General features: G+C 35.6%; 1 protein-coding gene and 1 pseudogene across 1 annotated transcript in view; one reads left to right on the forward strand and one right to left on the reverse strand.

Moving 5' to 3' along the window:
- Positions 1-24,871, forward strand: part of LOC136409489 (protein timeless homolog) — a 135,438-nt gene that overhangs the window by 78,657 nt on the left and 31,910 nt on the right. The gene's annotated exons all lie outside the window — the stretch shown is intronic.
- LOC136409519 (KRAB-A domain-containing protein 2-like) lies at positions 91-24,513 on the reverse strand (annotated as a pseudogene).

The following is a 24,871-nucleotide window of genomic DNA, read 5'->3' on the forward strand; positions in this document are numbered from 1 at the left end:
TCATTCTGGCCCATCAGTTAATTGTTTTATTGTACACCATCCAAGAAGCCAACATTTTTCTACATCTTGGTTTACTCGTTTAACCGAACCCTAGCTTTGACTGTGACGCGGTTTCCCATTCATTAGTTTTAATTCAGGCCAATAAGAAACTAATTCTTTCAAAACTGAATTCACAAATTCTCTGCCCTTATCGGAGTGAACAATATAAGGAGCTCCAAAAGTTAGGAAATGTCCATCAAATGATGCCCGACTTCCGAGCCCTTTTTGTTTTGAAATCATGCAAAACCACGAATTTTGTCAAGTGATCCTGATAGACCATAATAAACTTATAGCCACGGTCTTTTTGCGTTGACATATCGATAAAATCCACCTGGCAACGGCTGTTCTTTTCCGTGTGCAGGATTGGTTTAAACGCCAGACCTCTTTTCCTCTTGCTTCTCTTTCTTTGACAAACTTTGCATATGGATAGAAATATATTGATAATTTCTTTTGTGATATTAGCATACTTTTTTGCGGTTTCATTCTTAAGTCGGTCACGACCTCCATGTCCAATAGAACGATGAGCACTATCAATGATGTTGAAGATCTCTTCAGCAAGTAAAAAGTATTTCAATGGTTCGGTATTTATAACTAATTTCTTAATGCACAAATTTCAATAATATTAAACCGTTTCAACCTCCCGTACTGTTTAGGGGTCTTCCTTGCAACAATTTTGGCATCTTCGATCTCAATTATAAATTTTTCAAAATTTTTTTTCAACATGACATTGTAATGAGTCTTTCAAATTTTCCATACTAAGAAGTCTTTGTAAAAAGGATTTTTTCTTTGAGTTATCATTCATGATCAAACCACTACATTTATTTTATATTATGTAGGTTTGGAGGAAGTAGATATTATAATAGACAATTTCGCGCCATTTTATAACCGTTATGAAATATGCAAGGTAGGGAATAGATTTAGGATACGATTTGTGTCATTAGATGAGCTTGTGCGCGATTCAAACGGTTGATACATTTAGTTGATATTTAGAAATAAACAATTATTATTATCAGTTCAGTAAAACTATTATTAAAAATCACAAGCCTAAGCGCTTCCCCTTACAATATGTTTTTTGGACGTAATGTTCATTTACCTCATCAGCTTTTTGGGACTTTTGACCGACCCGTTTGGTCAAAACAACCTTTAACTGATATTTGTGAGTTAAAAGTACTTTTGTCTAACAAAGTTAATCAAAAGTAGTTTTGACTGGTATTTTTCAGTTAAAACTACTTTTGACAAAACTTTGCGACCAAAAGCACTCTGAAAAGAAGTTTTGAGTGTAACATATACCTTTTATAGGATTAATTATACTATTACGAGTGTATTGATTTGATAAGCATACAGGGTGATTCAGAGTTATGGTACCAAAAGCCTAAGGGATATTCGTCTTAACAAAATATGAAAAAAAGTTCATATCAACATGAGTCCGGAAATGATTTGTTTTCGGGATACAAGGTGTTAAAGTTTAAGAAAAAATTTAATTTTTCATTAATAGCTTAAAAATATTTGTTAACACTTATTAATTTACAAAATTGTATTTTTGATATATACCCATTCTGAAGATGGAAAGTACTTAGGTATGCATTTTAAAGACAAGTTCTTTTGATGTTTTTTTTTTACTTTTCCTTCTCGAATTCAGAGACGTGTCGAAGTATGGTATTGTATTTTTTTTTCGAAAACTAAGCGAGATACGGTAAAAAGTCAAGAGACTAAAATGTACTATTTTTAGTAGATTCTTTCAAATCGGCTGAAACGTTTTTAAGCTATTAATGAAAAACTAAATTTTTTCTTAAACTTTAACACCCTGTATCTCGGAAAAGAAGCATTTCCGGACTCATGTTCATATGAACTTTTTTCATATTTTGTTGAGATGAATACCCCCTAGGCTTTTGGCACTACAACTTTGAATCACCCTGTATATTTATTCTAATTAATTATTTACACATAAAAGGCTGAATGTATCAGTTAGGTACGACTTTTTGGTTTTGAAAACCATTTGGAAAATAAAGTAAATGTGAATCCTGTGGATGCTAGTAGTAATTTTTAAAACACAGATCGTTTTGAATATTTATAACTGTTTAAAGGAAAAAAACAATCATAATTCCATTAAAAGTATTATAACAAGAATAAGCGAAATGACTAAATGATTATTGTCGACAATTTATTAAAAGATATTTATTAAGGTAGAAAATGTTATAAACCATAGTTTGAAAAGAAAGAAACTTCTCGAATTCGATAATACTAGTGGAGATGATATTTGAAGAATTGTCTATAATTTTTATAAAGAAAATACGGTATATACAATAGAAATGATTCTATAAAAGCTAAAATACTCCTCACATTATAATTATAATTGCTTAGGAACATTGCTAAACAATTATATTATAATAGACTGTGGTTTATAATATAAAAAAAAGATAATTTAATGGTGATAATGAGGTCACAACGAATAATTGGTTTGCGAGGAGAATATTTAAGTAAAATTAGGAAATATCAACAGTTAGGAAGGTTGATAGTTTATTTAAATGAACCTTTGGACACTCATGATGTAATTAAATATGGTTGGGTAGACAATTCAAAAAATTGCAGTTTAGGTACTTCATGTTCGAGAGGCAAACGAATTATTATTCTGCACGCTGGCAGTGAAAATGGATTTGTGCCAAACGGCTTGTTGTTGTTCGCTAAAAATATAAGCCAATCCTCTGCTGATTACCATGAAGACATGACTGTTCAACTATTCGAAATATGGATCAAACAACTACTATCAAACAGTATGGGGATATATAAAATCCATAGTTTATGAAAATTTCATAAATACTTGACAAGAGTTATTACACAGCACAATTAGTTCGAAAAGTTTTACAAAATGTGTTCAATCAAATGGTATTCACTTTGAACATTTACTGCCAATAGAATGTACAGTTCATTATATCTAGGTTCTTTGCTAAATATTTCTAGTTGGTTTGAAGTAATAAACTTTTTTTCATTCGAATATTAATTCGTCTACGTTTAGATGAATTAATATTCAGTAAATGGAAAAACATTGATATTCTTTTCAATCCCTAAAAAACCTTTTGTATCACCATTAAGGGTTAATAAATATTTATAAACATATTTCAAATAACCTATTTTTATTTTTCCATGTAACGCAATAAAAAGGTAATATCTCTCAAACAAAATATTCTGACCAAACTTACAAAGTTTCTATGTAACAGAAAATTAGAATTTATAATGCGAAATTTCTTCCACTGCCTGTGTAGTCGTTAATATCAACTTTCGGCCTAAAGTGAATGTGGCCTAATTGTAGTATTTTAAATAATAATACAGATTTTGGTTTTTAAGAAAAATGTTTTGCACCCAAAACAAAATATATATTATGTATGACAAAATCACATGAAATTTTATGGTTTTTATTAAACAACTTTAAAACTTTCAATCTTTAGTCGTTAATCCGCTCAAAATCAGCCTGTTTTTTCATTAGTATTGTATTCGATATTACATAAAAGTGTTTGCTTTTTGAACTTTAGAAAATTCTATATGGTGAAATATCTCTTGGTTTGGCAATAGCAAAACAAATCAAATGCTAGAGTTTTGGTTCAAACACGTGTCCTTCATCTGCCCGATATGGCCATCGATATTTTATTTAAAATAATAATACAGCTGCGTGTTGCCGTATATCTTTCTGTTGGCTAAGAACAAAATCCAGCAAATGGTAAAGAATATTATCCAGGGCATGTGCATATGCATTTCCTATTTTTTCGATCTAAAGCTTTTCATTTGTCCAATATTACGTCTTCCTTTTTTTCGAGTCTGAAGGAAAAGTTTATGGCCTGGGTTTTCGCACATTCTTCTGTTTACTAGAATTAAAAGTGTGGCTTTCCTGAACTGCTGTGCTACATCCTATGAGAACTTTTGGTTTGGCCAAAATCCTATTTTGCCAAAATTAAATCTCTAAACTGAAAAACGGTTTACCGAGTGACCGGAGTGGGTCAGAGCTCCTTTCAAGTTGAAGCAAAACACTTACTTAATTGAGTTTGCCGAAGTACGCCACATCCATTAAGTGTAGCTACTGTCTCCCAAAATTAGACGGTCTAGGATTAAGGGTTAGTCCGAAATATCAATGTTGAGCTAAAAGTTTAATAATCTGGTAGAAACTCGTTTAGCATAATGATGCCGATTGTTTAGAAATGCATTATAAAGTCGAGATTTCCGCAAAATGCACAATTGATTAATGTAAAGCGCACTTGCATTGTTTTAAGCTTTGTTACTTCGCATAATGAAGATTTATAAAGTGCAACGGCACAAGTTAGATGCAACACCGACACTCCGTTGGTGTCTGGAATAAATAATTAAGGCTTCTGATGTGCACGCTCTTCATTTACAGGAGTTTAATTCATTGACTGATACCTGGTTTATTGTGTCTTATATAGAGCTAGATTATTAATGTAGCACTAACTTTAACATAAAGCTAATTCCGATAACAACTAAGAATCTGATCAACACCTGGTGCTTATTTTGACATTTCTATTTATGGAAAGTTAAAGTTGACAACACATTAATAATTTGGCCCTAAAGGAGATTAAATCATATAAATGACACGCAATAGGCATATTTAGGAAGTATTGGTGGTTTGCGTCAGTGGGGATGATCAGGGCTCGTATTAATCACTCAAAATTGGCCGTGTCGGACCGAGCATAATCCAAGAGGAAATCCTCAACAATTGGCCGTATGCATCATTTGTCTTGCCTTACTGGGGATGCCTTAAGGGCGGACCAATGAGCTAATAATACTAGATTCCCTCCAAGTGGAACGTTGCCTTGAGTTCCGACCTAGTTTCCTGCATTTTTCCACGTTATGTCTTATGGTGATTTGGCTCAAAGTTGCACATCATGAACTTTACCGTTGACTATTCTAACATTCTACTTCTGGCACTGCTAAATTTCATTATGGAAAGATTATTTTCAACAATCGAGTTCTGGTAATGGAGTTTGTTTAAATTCCCTTTGAATATTTCATCTACAAAGATAAAGCAGATGAAATCTCTAAGACTAGAAACTTGCTGAATCGCCGCGTCGCTGCATCTACGATTTAAAATCCATTCGGAAGCTGGGTCCAAAATTGCCCATTTTCTGGAAGAGACTTCGCATGGCGACGTTCTCCAGATGCCGCGGCCCCGCGCGTATTTTTATTATGAAAAGAAAGATAAATAGCACTCCATTTGCACTGAGATGTTATTGCCTCTCATATAAATCGCTCCTGCCATAAGCTCATCAAAAAACGCTTCGAGCATGGGCCCGTTTTGTAAATTCGTTTTTAAATTGATGCAAATACTGAAAATCCTCGCTTGTTAAATTGGTGGAAGTTTCGAAAATTATAGTGCACTATTTTGGGGAGTAGCTACAACAAATTAAGCATCCTTAGGGCTGTATTAGTTGTTAAGAAATGTTTAAGAACTTCACCCTATTGATTTTGAAAGTGTTTTTTTTAAATCGACTGTGATAATTTTTTGATCCAGTGAAAATAAAGTCAAATGGTAAAAATCGTTAGACTTTGGGATTTGGCATATCTTTCTCTCGTTGTCAGTTGTATAAAATGACCATTTTCTATGCTTAGCAGAAACGAGAAGCATTTCGTGCTCGTTTTGTAATATACGATATCTTCGCTACTAAACAACCTCGTAGAAAATAACCTTTTAATTCCTTTATTTCTATTGTGCTACTCTTATTACATGTCTTGCTACGGCTATGTCTTTAGTTTTTGCCCTTTTGACCTATTTTTCAAAGATTCTTCATGTGGAAGAATACTACAAGGATGGCAGGAGTGATCTTTAGAACATCCCCCACATAGATCAACGCCATGATTTTCAACAATAAAAGATAATTTATGGGAAACTAAAGAAATTGAAAATGTTACCTTTGTTTTTAACGCACTTAATGGCCATTAAAGTAGAGACTAAATGGTTTTACTTTAGAACTCTAATTCGACTCTGTTCTAAGATAAACGAAACTGAATTACAGCTGAATTAGTCGGGTGACTGTGTAACACGGCCCTTGCTCGTAAAAAAGGGATGTAAAAAGAAATTGGCTTAATAAGGTTAAGTGCAGGCCCTAGTTTGCACGGTTTATCTTTCAAACGAGCAACAGGAACTCCTGTGTTTCCAATGACAAATTAACCACGTAGTTCATTTAAGTGACAGACTCGTTAATGGGTGTCGATGAATTCAATTTATTGACTCAATAAACTCTCGTTGGCAAGGCTATGGTTAATTTAAACAAGAACTCTTCTACATAAAACTCGCATTAATTTCTGCTCATTAAAATCGAGCGCTAATGTGCTTAAAAGGGAAAAACAATAAGACAACTTTTGCATTCATTTAACACAAAGGAGTTTACCTTCATTTACCATTCAGACCTGTTCGTTACATTACTGGAATAATATGTCAAAGCTGCCTTTGAGGAATAGAATGTAAAGCAATTAAATGTTGTGTTTAGATGGATTATTAGATATTAAAGTACTCTATCCCCGCATCGCTTGAACAGTTTTTGTAGTAGTTGTAATGATAATAAGGAGAGATGTTAAAACGTATCTCATCCTGATACGGCATTATAAATAATATCTGCCGAAAACTGAACGGGAAACTTTTGAATAGTTCGACTTGTGTTTCGAGAAGGGGTTTAAAAGAAAAACAAATAAATCTTGTTCCTTTGTGCTGGCAAACAGTCGAGGGTATGCCCAAACTACTAAACAAGATTCGTGGCCGTTCGGAGGAGAGAAAGTTTCGGGGTTTATTTGGTCGGAGGAATTGCCAACTAAATCAAGTTTCGCCCATCTACTGATAAGGATGAACAGCCGGGGGTTCGATATTATTGCGGTCCTTCTTTGACTATAACATTCCGGAATACGGCTGAAAATTAAATTATTTTATCAAAAAGGTCGGATTAACGTTCAGTCAGGTTAAAGCTACTTGTTATTATCAATTCCAAGAATCAACTGAGCAAGGGCTCAAATTTACAACTAATTGCCCATTTGCTATTTCAATCCCCACTGTTTTACTAGTGAATCACCTAATAAACATCAACTACATCACAGTTAAATCGATTGGTTTTGAACCGAACCCAACAAGTCTCTGAAATCTCGATTGTTTGCTACATTTCGGACATGGACATGTCGCTGAGCAAACGAATAATACAGCTGACGTAGTTAATTTCCGATGGTCGAATAGTAATTCAGCTAAATATTTATCCTCTAGTCAAGCACAGTTCCGATTATTTATTTACATTCAGAACACCAGCAATTGTTTGTTATGTCTGCAGTTGCGAAATGCATTAGCAATTACGAACTGAGACTAATACAATATTTTGACATTAAAACCGAGTTGTGTTTGTGTAATGTTTATCTTATGGATTCTTGCATTTGAGAAATTGGCTACACGGAAGTTTCTACTGCTTGATAAAACTTGGATGAAATTTTGTTCGTGTTCTCTTCTGTTAAAAAGAGATATTGAAGGGTTGAAAAGGGAAATTATTGTGTTTTGTTCTGTTCAATTGAATTGACTGGTAAACAATCCTTGACGTCTATTGTAGCCTACTCAATTCAAGTAACACACACTCAGTCCACGAGGAAAAGAATGCATTGTTGGACTGTAACAATTGGCAATAAACGCACGTATAATACTAGACAAATGTGCGAACAGAAAGAATTTTTTTATTTCCTTAGTTTAGACTAATGGAAATAAAGTATTTTAATATTTGCAACTGAGTCTACTTTAGTACTAGTTCTACTTCTTGACACAATTTACATCGTCTCTATGTTTTTCCTGTATTCTGTAGTACAGTAGACTCCCTATAACACGGTAGATACGTTCCGTCTTATTCGAACGCATGTCATAGGGGTCTACTGTACAAGGAAACCAACTTATACTCGTCAAGCACTATCTACTTCATCTTTCTTTCAGACTTCCAATGTTCTGTCAGACGTAATAATTCACAGCCTTTATCGTCTTCCAACATATGCCTCAAACGATCGACAATGTTTGCGATTCATTGTTTGTTCTGTTGAATTATGTCTTGTTTCCTTGGATAACGATTTGTTACGGTTTAAAAAGAACTTTCCTGTGAATAATTGGTATGATTTCTATACGGGTATCACCAGTTCAAGTAGAAATTGAGATGGTGTTAGTGAGAGAAGGACCACATAAGGTTTAACATGCATCCGCTAAGGACCAACGAAGTGGGTTGCACGGCTAGCGGCTGACGTGGGCGGAGCCAGTCCAGCCAACGTCTCCATTTCGATATTTAGATTAGTATCGATTTCGCTACCTTCGCGGAGATGAATTTTTTTTTAAATATCAAATATTATACATAGTAAATGATGCATGCCTAATCACGTAGGAGTCTAAACCGAAAGACTTACAAACATTAGGTTACAAGAGTTGCACCTTTCGTTATCGGCTTCTACGTTTTTAATACAATTAGAACTGAAGAATAAATCATTTTCACTGGACCAAATAACTAAATATTAATTAAACCTTGTTCAATTAAGATAAATAATTTATAATTATTATTACAAATTAAAGTTAACCATAAAAATATGAAGAACAATAGTAACGAATAATAAACAATAATTACTCGGTATTTTATATTCCTAATTAATTTTTAACACAGAGCAAAAATTAGCAATGCAAATAAATGAAAAAAAATTAATCCATCACTAGAACTTATATCAGTAAAAATTCTGAAATGCTGAGATGTCTGGTAACATTGAACTGATTCCGCCCACGTCAACTGCTAGCCGCGCAATCCATTTCGTTGGTTCTTGCTGGAGGCATATTAAACTTTATGTGGTTCTTCTCCCACATGCACAATTTCTATGTTTGTACTTGAGTTGGTGATATCGGTATAATCCTAATCTGTTCTTGTAGGTTGAACTGTTTTTAGATTGAATATATTGGTTTATTTCCAATTTGAGCTTTAATTTAGGTTTAGAATGCCATCTCAAAGCAGTTTTTTCCGGAATGTTCCCTTCCACGTTTGTGCGCAGCATTGTTTGCCTTTGCAGTCTTTTGCGACGTAAAAAAAGCCACCACCCTTAAAGTATATAGCAATATTAACATGTTGCTGCATATACACTTGTATCAGATCCAAATTTATTTGTTACTGGTTGCTTTTTGAGGAACTACTTTGCCTTGTCCAATTTTCCTTGAATGCATTTCTGCATTGTTTTCTTGAAATCACACTTAACCCAGTGTTCCTTCAACTTTCACTCCAAATGACAATTCCTCATCCATTTTGGTCTTGATATACTGTTTTATTAATTATCTATGGCAAGTTTATTAAGGCTGAAATAAAGTGATCCTGCAGAGGAATGAAGTAATGAGAATAAATGTCTATTTTTGAATCAGTCAGGCTTTTTGAGGCTACGAATTTCGATAAGTAAACTACAAACCTGATTATAACAGCACACTTCGGTTTAGTTATACCCTAGAATTATACAGCACTAATGGCAGTTTTCAAACCTACTACACACATATCCTCATTAAATTTAGTTTCAGTGGTAAGCAGCAAATAATGATGACAAATAATGAAACCTACTATCTATAGTAAAGCCGATTAATGAGACATAGCATCAAGTTTAATTATCGGTATAGCTCCAAGAGCAAATTAACGGACACATTGTGAATCAGGACGAGATGCGAATAGATTCGACTGTTATTAAAGCCGTAATAACGCTCTGAAGTTTGCGCATTGTGCTCGCAATAAAATCTGATAATTGCTAGTTGATTACTAGAATATTTCAATTACGAAAGTTAGCCAATATGACTTCACAGCAATTAATTGGATTATCGTCTACGTTAGTTTTTGAATCCATGATTATTCTTCAATCCAATGCTCAGCAGCGACATTCGGTGAGCAACAGTCTAAATTAATGATGAATAATGGATAAACTTAACATTGCGGCGTTTATTACGCCTCATACACGTCTGCAGGATTTCGAATATGGCTATTAATTCGCTATTAACCGCAATACCGACAAGAGAGTGTTATTAATCCCCCTTGATGATTCCGCCGAGTCTGTCTAAGATCCGATTTAATATTACTCAACATCTGCTAACTCCCCATGGACGGCGAACATTTGGAAATGGAATAACCCCCTCCTGGCAACGCCATGAGTAATTTCATCGGAAACGTGTGCAATAAAGGCCAATGGAAAAGTCTTTGATGTGTTGCAACCCCGTGATTTTGCGGCTCTTTTAACTTTCCCTCTCGACCATAAAATTCGATGCGTGTAGGAATTTAAATTGCGACCCTGGATGATTTACTGTAGAGGGGGGTTTGGAATTAGGCGATTGTTACAGTAGCAAGTCTTTACGTGTATAAAAATATGGAGAACTTTCAAAGAATTTGGGCATGTGAATATAAAAAAAACAACTTTTAACAACGCTCACATAACTCCTTTCCTTCATTCCCATGAAAATTATTTTTTAAAACTTCTTTATTGATTATTGCTTATTAAATTTAAAATTATTTGTTGTTCTTAGTTAAAAAACACTGTATAATACTCCCACACACGCGGTTGTATCCCTCTGGGCATAAGTTTCCATTGAAGTATAAATATCATCTGCATCCACTCCTGAGGAACAATATTTATGCAGGTGCACGCAGATTTGCATAATGGCGGAGGCAAAGCCGTCGGCCAATTTTGCATATCTCTGTTTACCTAGCCAAATCGGAAATAGTTCCGCTTCCTAAGGCCGGAATATATTGCCGTGAAAGGTGTTGAGCCATTATGCATTCATGGTAAATGCATCTGTCATGGAAGGAGTCCGTGGTTGCCGACGACAATGGAATTTTCTAGAACGCCTGTCAGAATGTTTACGAGATATCTGAATGGCAATTCGGCAGATTATAGCGAATGTTTTTGAGTAGCGGATGAATTGAGGACGATTTTTCAATATTTTGAGGCAGTAAATATGCATGTCTGTGTTCGTCCTTAATCCCCTTCTGTGTTCTGTTGTTAATGCTAGAGGAATGTTATATTTTCGCAAAATATCTTACAACGGTCGGTTACTAAACTAAACGTTCAAAACAATCCAATCAGGATATGATATTTCTCTGGATAGAACTCTTTGATCTTCTGGATATTTCCCTTACTAAACGCTTTTTTGCAAGTGCTAAGTATACAAGTATTTATTCTAACTGTTGAGCTTTGGTACCTTTCAACCAAGGTAATAAGGTAACACCAGATAAACTTTAACCAAGAATATATCACCCAGAGGTGCAATTTCTTCGCCGCTAATTTAACCGTACGATTTGTCTTCACACTAAAAACTTTCTTAGTTTCCCGGAACTTTGTGTGGTTCTATTTCGTTTATGGAATTTATTTTCACAATATCACTTTATCTGGCCTGGCTTCGCGAGTTGTTTCAAACTAATTCCAGCTGCAGTGATAAAATGGGCCTTTTAGAATATTAAATCTGGTTTGTTTCAGTATTACTGCGATGTCCCGTGCAATTGGTTTAACTAGCGACATTCTTGAAGTTGGCTTTGTCGTTAGTAATTCGTAGTTCATTAGAAAATCGGGCAATTTCTGGAAATCTGAATTTTAAAATTATTAAAATATGTCGAGTTTAAGTGGAATTTTTGCTTATTAAATCCTTTTATTACGGTACAGTTGTTCGGAAGTATTAACGTAATATTTCAGCCGCATTCAAGTGGTCTAGAAATTAAAACAAATACTTACATTTTCATTTGCAAATGCTATTTTGGTCTTATTTGTGTTGTGGTCAGTTGGGGACTATCGCTAATAATACCTAAAATAATACCCGGATGGGAAACAGATGGTTCTCAATATCTACATGAAAAATTTACATGAGGCCGCAATGAAAAAAAAGTGAGAACGCCTTCTGCTCGCCGTAGATCCAACCTGTATCAGCATCTCTCGCTGTTCTACCAGGGGACGTAGTTTATTTACTTATCTTCAGGTGTTCTTGCTCTACTCAGTTCGATGTTTTTTCCTCATTTAGCGTCCCTTGAATCGTGATCTCCTTCATATCCTATGATAGAAATATTGGTATTGTAGAGATGTGTATTTGAAGGCTTAGTTCAAAAATGGAGACATGCTTGTATATCATGTACAGTACCGAGCAAAAGTAAAGCAACTTTTGTTATCTTCGTTCAATTCAACCAAGATATAAGATATGGGACAATTCAGTGCAGGTAATATCTACTTGGTAAAGGTAAAATAATAACATATAAAATTTAGTTTCCTAACGATTCGTATTTTTTGTAAAAAAGAAACCAAAAGTTTTACAGCGAGCAAAAATAAAGCAACTTTCAAATTTACACATAATAATTAAGCACAATATTAATATTTTGTCGGACCTCCACCATTTCTGATGACCTCCAGACATCTCTTTCTCATAGACGAAATTAAGTTTTCAATATACTCTTTTAGGATCGAGTTCCAGGTCTTTTGGATGGCGTCAAATAATTCATCTGATTTGCGAAATTTTTCAGTTCTATTAAGGCGAATTTTCCTTTCTACCAATTCCCTTAAATTCTCAATAGGATTGAGGTCTGGACTTTGAGCGGGCTATTTAAGCACATTCACTTTCTGATCCATTAAAAAATTTTTAACGATTTTAGGGGTGTGCTTTGGATCGTTGTCGTGTTGAAATTTCCAGAGAAGGGGCATATTAGCTTCAGCATAATAGGTAGTATATATATAATAGGTAGTAAATGGTCCCTTAGAATATTTAAATATTGATATCGATCCATAATGCCGTTTATTCTCACAATAGGGCCCACACCTGCTTTGGAAAAGCATCCCCATATCATGACATTTCCACCGCCATGTTTGATCGTGCTCAAAGTGTATTTGGGCTGATATCTTTGGCCATGCGGACGTCTCACCCATTGAATATCATCAGATGAATGCAAATTAAACTTACTTTCGTCTGAGAAAAGCACTGTATTCCATTTCATGTCGTTCCACAAAAAGTGTTCATTTGCGAAATCCATTCGGGCACGTCTGTTTTTCTTAGATATGAATGGTTTTTTGGAAGGCTTTCGTGCTTGAAGTCTAAAATCTTTCAAACCACGTCGGATGGTATGCACAGATATATCTTGTTGCGTTTTTAATTCGCGTTTTATATCAACGGCTGTTTTAAACGGTTGATCGTCAGATATTTGTCTGATGCGACGATCTTCACGAACAGTGGTTTTCTTCGGTCTTCCTGTTTTAATTGGGTTGTCCAATGTTCCTCTTAATTGAAATCTCTTTATAGTTCTTGAAACAACACTTTTAGTTAAGTTTAGTTGTTTTGCGATGGTCACTTGTTTAATTCCATTTTGATATTTTGTTATTATTAATTGCTTTATATCTAAAGAAAGTTTTTTTCCTTTTGGCATATTTTTCACTAAAAGGCACTTCAACGACACAGGCAGAATTAGAATGAAAAATAAATAGGCTGATTTTACATTGAAATGCTAAAAGTTGCTATATTTTTGCTCGCATTAAAAACAAATTTTTTTAACAATAATAAAAAACGAGTTGGTAAAAAACTGAATATTAGTTGTTTATGCTCTACTCTTAGCTAGTAGAAATTATCTGCATTAGGTTGTTCTATACCGTATGTCCTGGATGGATTTAAAGCAAATAACAAAAGTTGCTTTACTTTTGCTCGGTACTGTATGTTCTATCCTGGTTGCTCACTAACCAAAAATCATTTATCCTTTTCTCCAGCTCACTTGTCTAACCGTTGTTGTTCCATTTTCGGAAGAGTTTATGAACACTTAGGTATTTTTAATTGTTACCTTTAAGAGGACCGACATACTGCAAACTATGTCAGCAGGTCAGTTCTGTTGCAAATTGGGTTGCCCGTTTCCCTTTCTTGTTTATTGCTGTGCCATATAGATTTGTCGCTTTATTTGGTTACTAACGTCCATTATTTATGCCGCAAATGTTCTGTTAACACGAGGTAATCAGCGGTGCACAGCTTTGATATTACTTTTCCTGACAATAAATGTCATAATTGTTTGGAAATAAGTGCGTTTCTAATATACGAAATTCTCAGAATCTTCTCAAACCTACCAAAGTCTACAGTTCATTTTCCTATCGTAGGTATTCTTTTCTGTCTCTATTTTGAATCACTCCTATTCTATAGAGCACTTGCCTGAGTCGAAGTGCTTAAGGCAAGTCTCAGACCTGGCGCTGAATCAACACCGAAGATATCATTGGCCCCCAAGCAAGGTAAAATGGATTAATTTTCGGTTTCCCTTTTTCATGCCTGCATCGTGTAGATTTGTCGCACCATGTGATAATTATTAGAATATTTTTTAAGGTGATCCAGATGAAACCATGACTAGGGTTTTAGCTGATATATTAATTTTTCTGACGATGAGTGCTACACCTTCCGCGTTTGCATTAAAAACTCTACTAGATTAACTGTAATTATCATCGTTCCAGCTGGATGGAAGCATAAAAACGTCAACTGAATTTTCCACTTGGCCGTTATTTAGACAGCTGCAAAATGCACAGATTCAACTCCGCAAATGCGACGGTGCATGTGAAAATGTCACTGGACAACGGCTGTAATCAGCATCGTAACAGTCCGTCGTAATTACAGGCATCCTCATGATCATGGCGTTTTAAATGCCTGCAATTATACCTGAATTAATAGTGTGAGCCTGCCTTTAAATACTATAACGGGGCTGTTACCGTTTGGCCGTATTATGACCATGTGCTGATACTTTATCGAAATTTTTTATATTTCTTTATTGTATTTATTCATTAAGCAGCCAAACGTTTAGTAGGCCTCCAGTTTAAATTCCATGGTAATTGTCCATACAGGTTCTATTAGGCAGACGTGGGTTAGATATAGCGTCCTAAATTGCTGGGTTTAAGAGGGTTTCGCCAATAATTATGTCTATTGTGTGACGTACGAAAATTCATGGCACAATCGACATTACCCCGTCCGGTCACATCGATCCGCAGACCTCTCCTAATTAACGTCTATTTGATTCTGACACAGACGGGAATTTGGCAGATGATACTTACTGTAATTTGCCTGATGTCGCCAGCGATGTGACTTCCATGATAATTGGCTTAATCCCTACTGGATACGTGCTTTTAACTATCATCGTACCGTTACATTATTAAAATGCTCTTTTAGTTTTATTGTTCACATTCACATCGAAGCGCTTATCTACTGTTTCATAAGTCAACAAGTTTGAGCAAGTAAAGAAGAAAACTGGAGCAAATACCGTATTCAGGAACGTACCTAACAGGGAAATCTTTTGTGCTTGCGATAAAAGAACATCTACTTGATGTGTGAGTCCTCAGAAGTGGAGACTACATTTTTGTTACAGATGACGCAAATGATTCTTTATAGGACTGTTTGGCAATATAAAGTTCAGGTAGAGCAGGCATATTTCTGGTAGAAAGAAAATGTATTTATATGTAGAGAAAATAGAAGAGATAGTGAAAAATCCCGCAGATCTTCAACAATTTCTTCAAAAATTCACAAATTCTTGCAAATCGCATTTGAACTCAGGTCAAATCTATATGATAGTTATCTATTAGATGTTTCAAAGTTATGAAAAGTTAAAAAATCAAAAGCCAAAACCAAAATCGGAAAATATCCTAAAGAACTATTAACACAATTCCATAAATTTCGAGATATGGCTCTCAAATCCAAAAGCATTTCAGGAAAGTCTTAAAACTCTTTAGAATCGAGAAAGCTAAAAAAAAATAACGTAGTTGGAAAAATTACAAAAATCTCAGATATTGCTAAGTTTTCTCACATATTCTTGATTCCTTTTTTTGCTCTAAACATCTAGTATAGACAAGATTTATATATTGTGCTTAGAGAGATGAAGGAGAATGATGTCCAAGAACGCTGGTTAGCCAATTTCGTTGGCTAACAAAAACAAACCCATTTGTCAGCAATAATAATATTATTAGCCAGCATAAAGTCGACCATATCGCATTTTGAAAGTCACTCCCATCGATTAGGGCAGAACGGGAATTTATGCCGCAAAAAAGCTGCGGTTTTTGCAGCAGTAGCAGGCTTTGGCGCTAATGATTATTTTCATGCCTATGTCCTAGTAATGTGGTCTTTGTAATAAAGTTCTGGATTCTCTAAAGCCTTTAGTGTGTTAGTCGTTAATTTCCAAAAAAAAAAAACAGACATTTTTACACCCTAAAAGAATCATTTATATTGTTGAACACACGATTCGGTACGAATTCAAAGAGATCATCAATCAGTCAATTTGTATCTTTAAATCACTTCGTCAAAGCCTCTCGTCAACTTTTCAACTTAATTTTATGTAAGAGATATCGCAACCTCTATAATAAAAAATGTATTTTGAATAATAATAGTAATTGAGGTCTTTCAAAAGATTTTTTACGATATCAGTTTGTTAAGCACTTCATACTATAAATCTCTCATACGCCCATCTAAACCTCGTCGGGATTGACTCCATCACGTGTTGGCCTGTTCGCCCTTGATAAGGGAAACAATTAATATTTGCCCTGTGACCTCAGCTTGTTTGCCGAACACTCCTATTTTCCATTATTCTTCGTAGTTTGGTGCTTTTGCAGTGCGATTTGTAGGCAAAATTGATTTGGTCTTGTTGACTTTGAGCCAATGCTGTTTCAGCCATTGTATCAGCGCTCTGATTTACATTAGTTAATAATGCTTCTGTTTTTATCACAAATGGCACGAATTGTGGATTTTAATCACACTCATCCAACAGAATTGTATTACAAAGTGTCGTAATATCAAACAAGAGCTGCATGACAGTTTATATAAATCAGTTCAATTTTTTTATGTCGACATGCTGAATAGCAGTTATTTATCTTAAAAAGGTCGCTGACTTTAGGCGAATTTACATGGAGCATTCAAAAAGGTGTAACATTATCGCTGGGGCGTTAGGGTCTCGACTAAAACCCTCTTGTCAGAGAATGATTGCCTTCCAGACACTCTTCACAAGTGGTTGCAATTAAAAGCTTGCTGAGTATGAAACGGGCAAATGACAAATTTTGCTACTCTGTGCAAATGTAGCAGCAGGGGATGTAAATTCAAGGAGAAGCCAGTTGATGCTGTGTTTGAATAGTTGCAATTTAATTTTCGAAAGAGCTTTCTGCGTTGATTTTATTTAGTTAAATTAAAATATTATGTCAAAGCTAATAATAACGAAAATGGAAATGAACATATGTGACGAAAATGTTAGGACAATATCTAACGCATTCGGTATTGAGTGTCCCACAATTTATGTAACAGCAATTATCTCAAAATCTCGAAAAGATAGAACGCTTTAACTATCGAAATTATAAGATTATAGAAAAAAAATTGGCTAGATCTATAATTAATATAAACTCACTTTCACATGAAATGCGTCACCCAGTAATAATAATAATTAGGTATGGTAATTTTGGCAAAATAATGCTTCATAATAGAGTATTAAATGATCAGAGTTTCAGTAAAAAAGAAATAATGCCAATGGTTTTTTTGCCATCGAAATTCTAGATTTTTTATTCAATTGTTAATAAATAAAATAATATTTACATGGAAATATCAGTTTATTTTATTGCTGAACTGTGAACAAGACATTTTAAAATACCTCCAGTGAGACAGCGTCGAAATTTTTTTCACGTTTCGGATTTTGATAGAGGGCGAATTATCGGCATGAAGGAGGGCGGATTTTCTTTTCGTGAAATTGCCCGAAGAATGAATCGAAACCACTCTATTATTGCGAGAATATAGTCTTTGTGGTCTGAAGAAGGGATTCAGCGACATCGTCCAGCTGGACGTCACTCATTATTAATTTTTTAATTAATGTAGCATCGGGTTTGATACTGCTGTAGATATAGGATGGTGTTTATATCTTATATTGAAATCACAGGTCAGAAAAAGGATTATAAATGTGCGTTTATTAATACAAAGTGAACAAAGCGGAGGACAAAGTAACTTATGAATTTACGAGCGAGGACGCGCCTCCTGAGTTGCCAACGACCAACCGAGCCCAAAAGAAAAGAGAGCTTGTACATGCCTTGCAAATCCTTAAAAACTTGTGGTGATAAACCATAGGCATATCCTGGCTAGGGTGCCATTTGTACTACCCGCCGCATTATACCATGGCGTCTTAGTTGGGAATTGGAATTGCAACTATAGGGCCAACGGAATCTATCATGGGCAATTTAAATGCCGACCAAGTTTATTGCGGGGTTTTCCAATATCAACCAGGTATAGTGCAGGAAGTTCCCATGCTCCAATTAATGCCTACTTGGGTCGTACCTTAGGGATATATTAATCTTAAAGATAATACCTACTATCTAACATCTATCAAACGTAAAAGTAACACCTATCTACAAGAATACCCCAACAGTCAACTGCGATCCTACATTAATAAGTGTTCTTTCTTTTTTTTATTGAAATTCTGGTCATTTGTTACTCTATTATGAAGTATTATTTCACCAAAATTACAAGATTTTCATGTGAAAGTGAGTGTAGTAGATATATGTTGATCAGTTTTGAAGTTTCATATTCAGTATTGGTTTAGCTGGCAGGAAAATTCGCTGTTAAAAATTGTAAAAATTATCACTCAGAGCTACAACTTACTCACCTCCTATCCTCCTAAAAATTTTCGATTACCTTACCCTTCACAACGCCTTTATGCATACCCTTATTCACACCGCCCCAAGTCGTTCAATTTTCCTCGGAAACTTCAACAGTTTTCTCAATACCAAAGTTTAAATTGCAATTTCTTAACAACAAAGTACACGCTGTCAAACTATCGCAATAAAAACCATACGGCAGATAGCGCACACTTCGCCTTCCGGTATGAATGCATAGTGTGACGACAGTGAAGTTTCACTGAAAGGAAGGCGGAAAAGCATCCTTCTTTGACGGTTTAAGTGTCTGCCGAATAAAAACTTTTCTTATCTGTTGCTGTTTTAAACGATCCGACTGGAGCATTCGGAAAATGCCGAAACAAAAACTAGATTTTGTGCCTGGCAGTGATAAATACGAACTTAATGTACTACGGGGAAGTTGCCGTCGTTGCTTCCAGGAAATTAAGAGCTTAATCCAATTTTTTACACTGAGAACTGTAAAATAAATCTTTCAGCTTAATAGCTGATCAGTTCAAGTGATTCACAAGAAGAAGGAAAAACTCGGCAAAAATGTAGCGAATAAAGAAGTAAGCTATCAATCAAAATACATTATAGAAAACGAAACTCACATATTCGAGGCACGAGAGCGGAACTACGCGAAAAATTATGACAGAGCTCCCCGTTTGCCCCATAAGGTCAAGATTTATAGGTCCATGTCTTGGTCTTTTAAGAAGAACTGAAAGCCAGCAGTTGCTTTTATCTGTCTTTGTCTTGTTAAGAGATATTTCCCCTGTCAGATTATAATATAATCCAACAAATTTTTTTTTATGAAGAGCTTTTTGTATTGTGTTAGAGCAGCACTTTAGATTTAAGTAATAGGTGTGGCCCTGGAGGAAAGGTTCAAACCGACTGTCGAAAGGTAACTGACAGACGAAAAGATACAAATGGGTCCGGAAAACGTTACACTTGACGTGAATGCCAGTCAATTTCCCGCCTTGATTCGATTTTATATATGAAAGCGCCTTCGAACGTCGCATACATGGCCGGAAAATTTCGACTGCAAATAGAACTAATTTATCTTAAAGCACATAGATACTTACCAGGGAATTGCATTAAGGGGTCATTCAATTCATCACACAAATCAAGAACTTTAAAATCCAACTCGAAATTACTATCTCTCGTTTGAAATTTTCCAGCGATTTTCCAGCTGAAGAGGAGTTAAAATTTTCAAAGGTTCCAACTTTGCTTTGATTTAAATTGGAACAATTTTCTGGAATCACATTTCGTATCCTCAACTCTAATGAATTTAATCGACTTATTCAAACTGGTTGCGACTTTCCATTATAACGGCTCTCAATATTAGTCACATGTACGACTTTTTTCCCCTAAATATCAATTTCTTTGAGCCCCACATGCGGATTTATTAAAAGCCCTATGACAGACCCTCCCTCTAACTTTTTGAAAAGCAATAAATATTTGTTGAAGTGATTGAAACGTCTCTGATGTGTGTTTAGTGTCGAGCACCTCAACGTTACCCTGGAAAACAAGTTTGATACTTTTCCTTATTTGCATTAACTTAAACATAGATTTCGGTATTTTCCTTACTTTTTTGAGTTTGTCTCTCAGGTGATTTGCCCCTTTAATCTATAATTGGAAATAGTGTGTGTGTGTGTGAAGTGGGGAAGTTTTCTGAATATCGAAAATTTAACAATTCCTTGTAGTTCTGAGAACAAGGTAAGATTATATTATCCCCCAGTGTCACGAGGCAGACAGGTGATTTGAAATCGATTAGGTCGACGAAGGGCATTATGAATTTCTTAAGATGAAGGAAATAATCGCGGCCTGTCTGAATTTAAACAGAGTTAGACGGCAAGAAGTTTTCCGTCCGAATCTCGAAGTTTTATCAATTGTTCCTTTTACACTTAGAAACTCAATTACAACACTGCCCTTCAGTGGAACAAAAGTTAGAGTTGTATTTGCAAAATTCAATACTTCGCAGATGATTAAGAATTCCGAAGGTCTTAAGGGGATTATGATTTTTTTTAAATGTAGAAAATAATCGTCTGAATCTCTAAGTTTTAACAATCATCCTTTACTACAATTAGAAGCTGAATTACACCACTGCACGCGAGTCCAGATTCTTATGGGGATTTATGAATTTCTAAATATGTAAGGAGTAAGAAATATTTTAAACAAATTTTCCGTGTAAAACTCTAAATTTGAACAACTCATTATTGCACTGAGAAATGAGTTACAACACTATTTATTTATTGATAAGAAAACTCAAGAGAATGTACTATAGAGTCCAATATTTGACAGAAAATTTGGAAAATGGTTTAAAGTTTAGGTTTAAAAAATGTAGAGATCGATCGCTGTCTATTCCTCTACAATATGTAAATTTCTAGCAATTCTTAGAAACAATTTACTCTATAGTCTTTCCTTGAAATTGAAAACTGAATGAGTTACTTAGAACATCCAAGACTGGAACGTATTCTGTAAATTGCTCCTCCCGGTTAAAAAATAAAATATTAATGGAAATAGTTGACCCAATCTGTTGCTATACATTCCAGAAAATCCCTGACGGGCATTTAAATTTACTGAAGCTGAGCTTCTTGCTCTAAGTGAATTGTGAAATGAAGATACCTGCCATCACTTCATAACCGAATGCGCTATGACACATATTTGGTCATTCGTTTCACTTACTCAGAATGTCCCATTCATTATCAGAATTGGAAAATATTTGTTTACGTACGAAATGACCAGGAAAGTAATACTTTACCACATTGAGTGCTGTCGGCCAGTCAATAATCTAGTGGGGCAACTACTATATTTTTTCTACGAGGGCATGCGTGTTAGTTTTGTTGATTTCTTCATGAAAGTGGGTGTCCAACCGAGATTTTTAGTTTTAATACTTACTTAATTTCGTCAATAGTTAGATATGTCTTTCATGACTTCGATTTATTGTCAAGACAGTAAGAATTAATCATTCTTATAAGATTATCAGCATAAGTGCACCAATACTACGGGGGTAATTGCGCAACAACCACATGAATTTAATTCGAAGATAGTGGTCGTCATGTTCGGCCCTTCGGCCTTTATTGCGGTGTCAACAAGGGTACAAGCAATAAACAGACATAATTGGCTATAGAAGGTAATATAGAGCGACCAGCAGCCACGACGCGCCATTAATTTCGCGATTTGTTGTTCCAGATTTAGCGTTGTACCTTCGGTTCAGAAAAATCGTTGGAGTAATGACAAAACGCTCTTCACTCGGCTGGCGATAGAGATGAAATGTGTGAAATCGAGGTTAAGCTCGTATATTTTCCCCCTTGAGCATTATTTGCATTCAACGAAAACTCATTTTTTCCCATTACGGATTGAAAAGCTCCCCTTTGGATGACATATGCCGAATATAAATAACCAAGCCGACATCCACTTTGTTTCCGTCCATTAGCTTTGATGGCGTCTAGTGAAATATCCTTCTCTTCCCTTAGATCGCTTGCCGTAACTATTAAACCGGATCTGACAATGTCCAAACATAAAGACAGGCGGACAATAAAATTAGGTCTACGAAGACTTCGCTTTACCAAGTAAACTGATCCACAGCCTCAGTAATTCCGGCAACATCGATGGAATGACCCGAAGGGAGATTATGTCCGTTAAGTTGTTCGTATACGTTACGTGTTATCGGCAATGTCGGCCCTTTAGGACGCTGCCTCTGTTAAACCAACGTAACCCTTTCATGTCGACTGCCAGATATCGGACTGCACCGCCTCCATTAACTAGATCGGGGATCCTGTCCGGGCTTAAAAGGGTCCGCGTTGATAACAATGACGAAAGGAGGATCGATTAATTGACATTTCCAGCGCAGCCTTTTTAAGGGCGCTTCCGCTTCCGTCCTGTTCCGAGATGAAATTCTTCTATGGCAAAATTAGGGCTTCATGCACAAAAAGCCCGCCATGTGAAAACTCATAGGGACGAGATGCCTACTTGCCATGCCTCTAAAATAAATGGACCCGTTCTAAATGTGTTTTCCCGGGCGATTTAGAGGATAAAGTTGGCGATTTTAAGCCCTTAGAAACACTTATTTAGCGTTTCAATCAGAAATAATGGGAAAAGTTTTGCAGGGAAAGCAAGTTGTAAAAAGCAAATGTGCATTCGTGTGTACCAGTTTCTGTCCAATGATATCACTCAGTTCTAAGCTATGCGTCATACTTGTACTTAAGGATTTAGGAGCAGCTTTAATTAGCGAGTTGGTAGTTTCCCTCTTAACAACAGGGTATGTGGCAAAGTGGAACCCTAATCTACATATTTTGAAAATAAAATAATTTGATAGAAAATGTAAGTTATTACTAGACTCTTCGAGATATACGAAGCTTAAATCTTATCCGCAAACCTTAAAATTTTTTTATCCCTTTCACAACTTGAAAAAGATTACGTGGAAACGCGACGTATCTATTTTAAAAGGCTGTAAACCAGGCGTGAAATTTTAAGTTAATATCGACGGCACGTTTCAACAAGTCAGAAGCGATTAAAAACAGTTGATTTACAGAATCGATTTCAAATCCTTTGCTGCGAAATCACAAGGCAATCACTGCATCGGTGTTTGAATTAAATCCATGCTAAATGTATTCCAAAGGACGAATACTAAATTCTAACATATTTGACTAATGAGAAGCTCAACATCTTGACCGATACACTGACAGCTAACTTCCAAATTTCCGAGAGTTTCATTGTCTACGGTTAGGTCAGGTTAATTCAGGCTAGCTGTGCTACCGTGAAGTATCTTCCCAACTTCGAGATGGGTTTAAAGGGTTGGTACCTAATTTCTATCGCCCATATACTTTTGGGCAATAGTAAGTGGGCATTGAGCATCTTTTCAAAGAAGGATGCTTCCAGGTGAACTGCAGTGCAAAATTTGAAACAAGTCCAGGTACCAGGGGAGTCTAAAACCTCAGTAGGTGGGTAACTTCAATAATTTTCTTTAAGCTTTTCAAAAGCTTAAGAATGCTAGTGCGGAAGTCGCTTCTCGACGAACTTCTTTGGAGTTTTAAGTGTTCTACTTGATATACTACTAACAAATTTTGATAATTTACTAATTTCTTTATTTTAAAACTTTAAAGCTCATGGAAGACTATCCGAAATTAAAGTTACATAATTATCCATTTAGCTGTAATCTAATTCCGAATCCAGTACATCCTAAACTCAGATTAAATCAGCCCGATCTCATTATGGTTCTTTTATTTTCGTTCCTCAAGGGTTTTATTGTCGGTTTTCGGTTTAGTAAAAGTGTAGCCAGACGCGATTTGCAATTCTCCGATGACCCGGCCGCTTGCAGCCCGCGCACTCCGTATAATTTGCACCGACATTTATCCTTCTAAAGGGATTAGCCCTTTAAAAAATGGCTCGCGTAAAGCAAGCGTTAAGCGACTTAACACAAATTAGTGGGTTTGCTGTTAAGCCCCGTTAAAAAAATGTTTTGGAAAAAAATTTAAGCCATCTAATTAGACAACACGGAGTCGTTTCCCTATTACATTTCCTCTATTACTCCCACATATCACAATCCCTTTGAAAGCGAACTCCCCAAGATCGCACAGGAGCAATGAAAACAGCCGAAATTGAATAGGCTCTGTGTTTGACATTAGCATAATCAAAAGAAAGATATTATCAGACCTGCCGGAGATTTCCCCCTTGAGTTCGTGTGTCGTCATAGTGTGCGATCAGGCAAGAGGCTCTTCCAAGGTAATCCGCCCTTGTAGGACCCTCGTCGAAGTAGTAATTCGAAGGGGCCCTGTCTTCAATAATATTGCCATAGATCATCGCGGGTTTGTACAGAACCGGAGCGTAATTAGAGGCCATAATCATTAGGAAAGGTCTCGTAAGATGTTATCACCTATCTCCTTTACACACATTATCTCTCTCGTGTCCCATGAAGACAAAAATGACAATTTTAGCATCACGATATTTTAGTTGAGGGAAACTTTCATTTCTTATTAATACCGGCCGGGCACTTATATTCACAAGACCATTAATGTTTTGATGCTAGGACTAATTCGTTCAAGTGTAGAAGGAGCTTACCAGGCTAAGGTGTATGAAAAGGGGAGTGCTAAAATTCCCCATTTAAAGCGTTATGACGAGCTTTTGTAAGCACCCAGCGCTATCAGGGGCTCTTTAAAGGGTGATGATGCATATCCATTACCCTGATAGTAGTTTATAT

The sequence above is a fragment of the Euwallacea similis genome, chromosome 6, assembly GCF_039881205.1.
Source record: "Euwallacea similis isolate ESF13 chromosome 6, ESF131.1, whole genome shotgun sequence".
NCBI lineage: Eukaryota > Metazoa > Arthropoda > Insecta > Coleoptera > Curculionidae > Euwallacea > Euwallacea similis.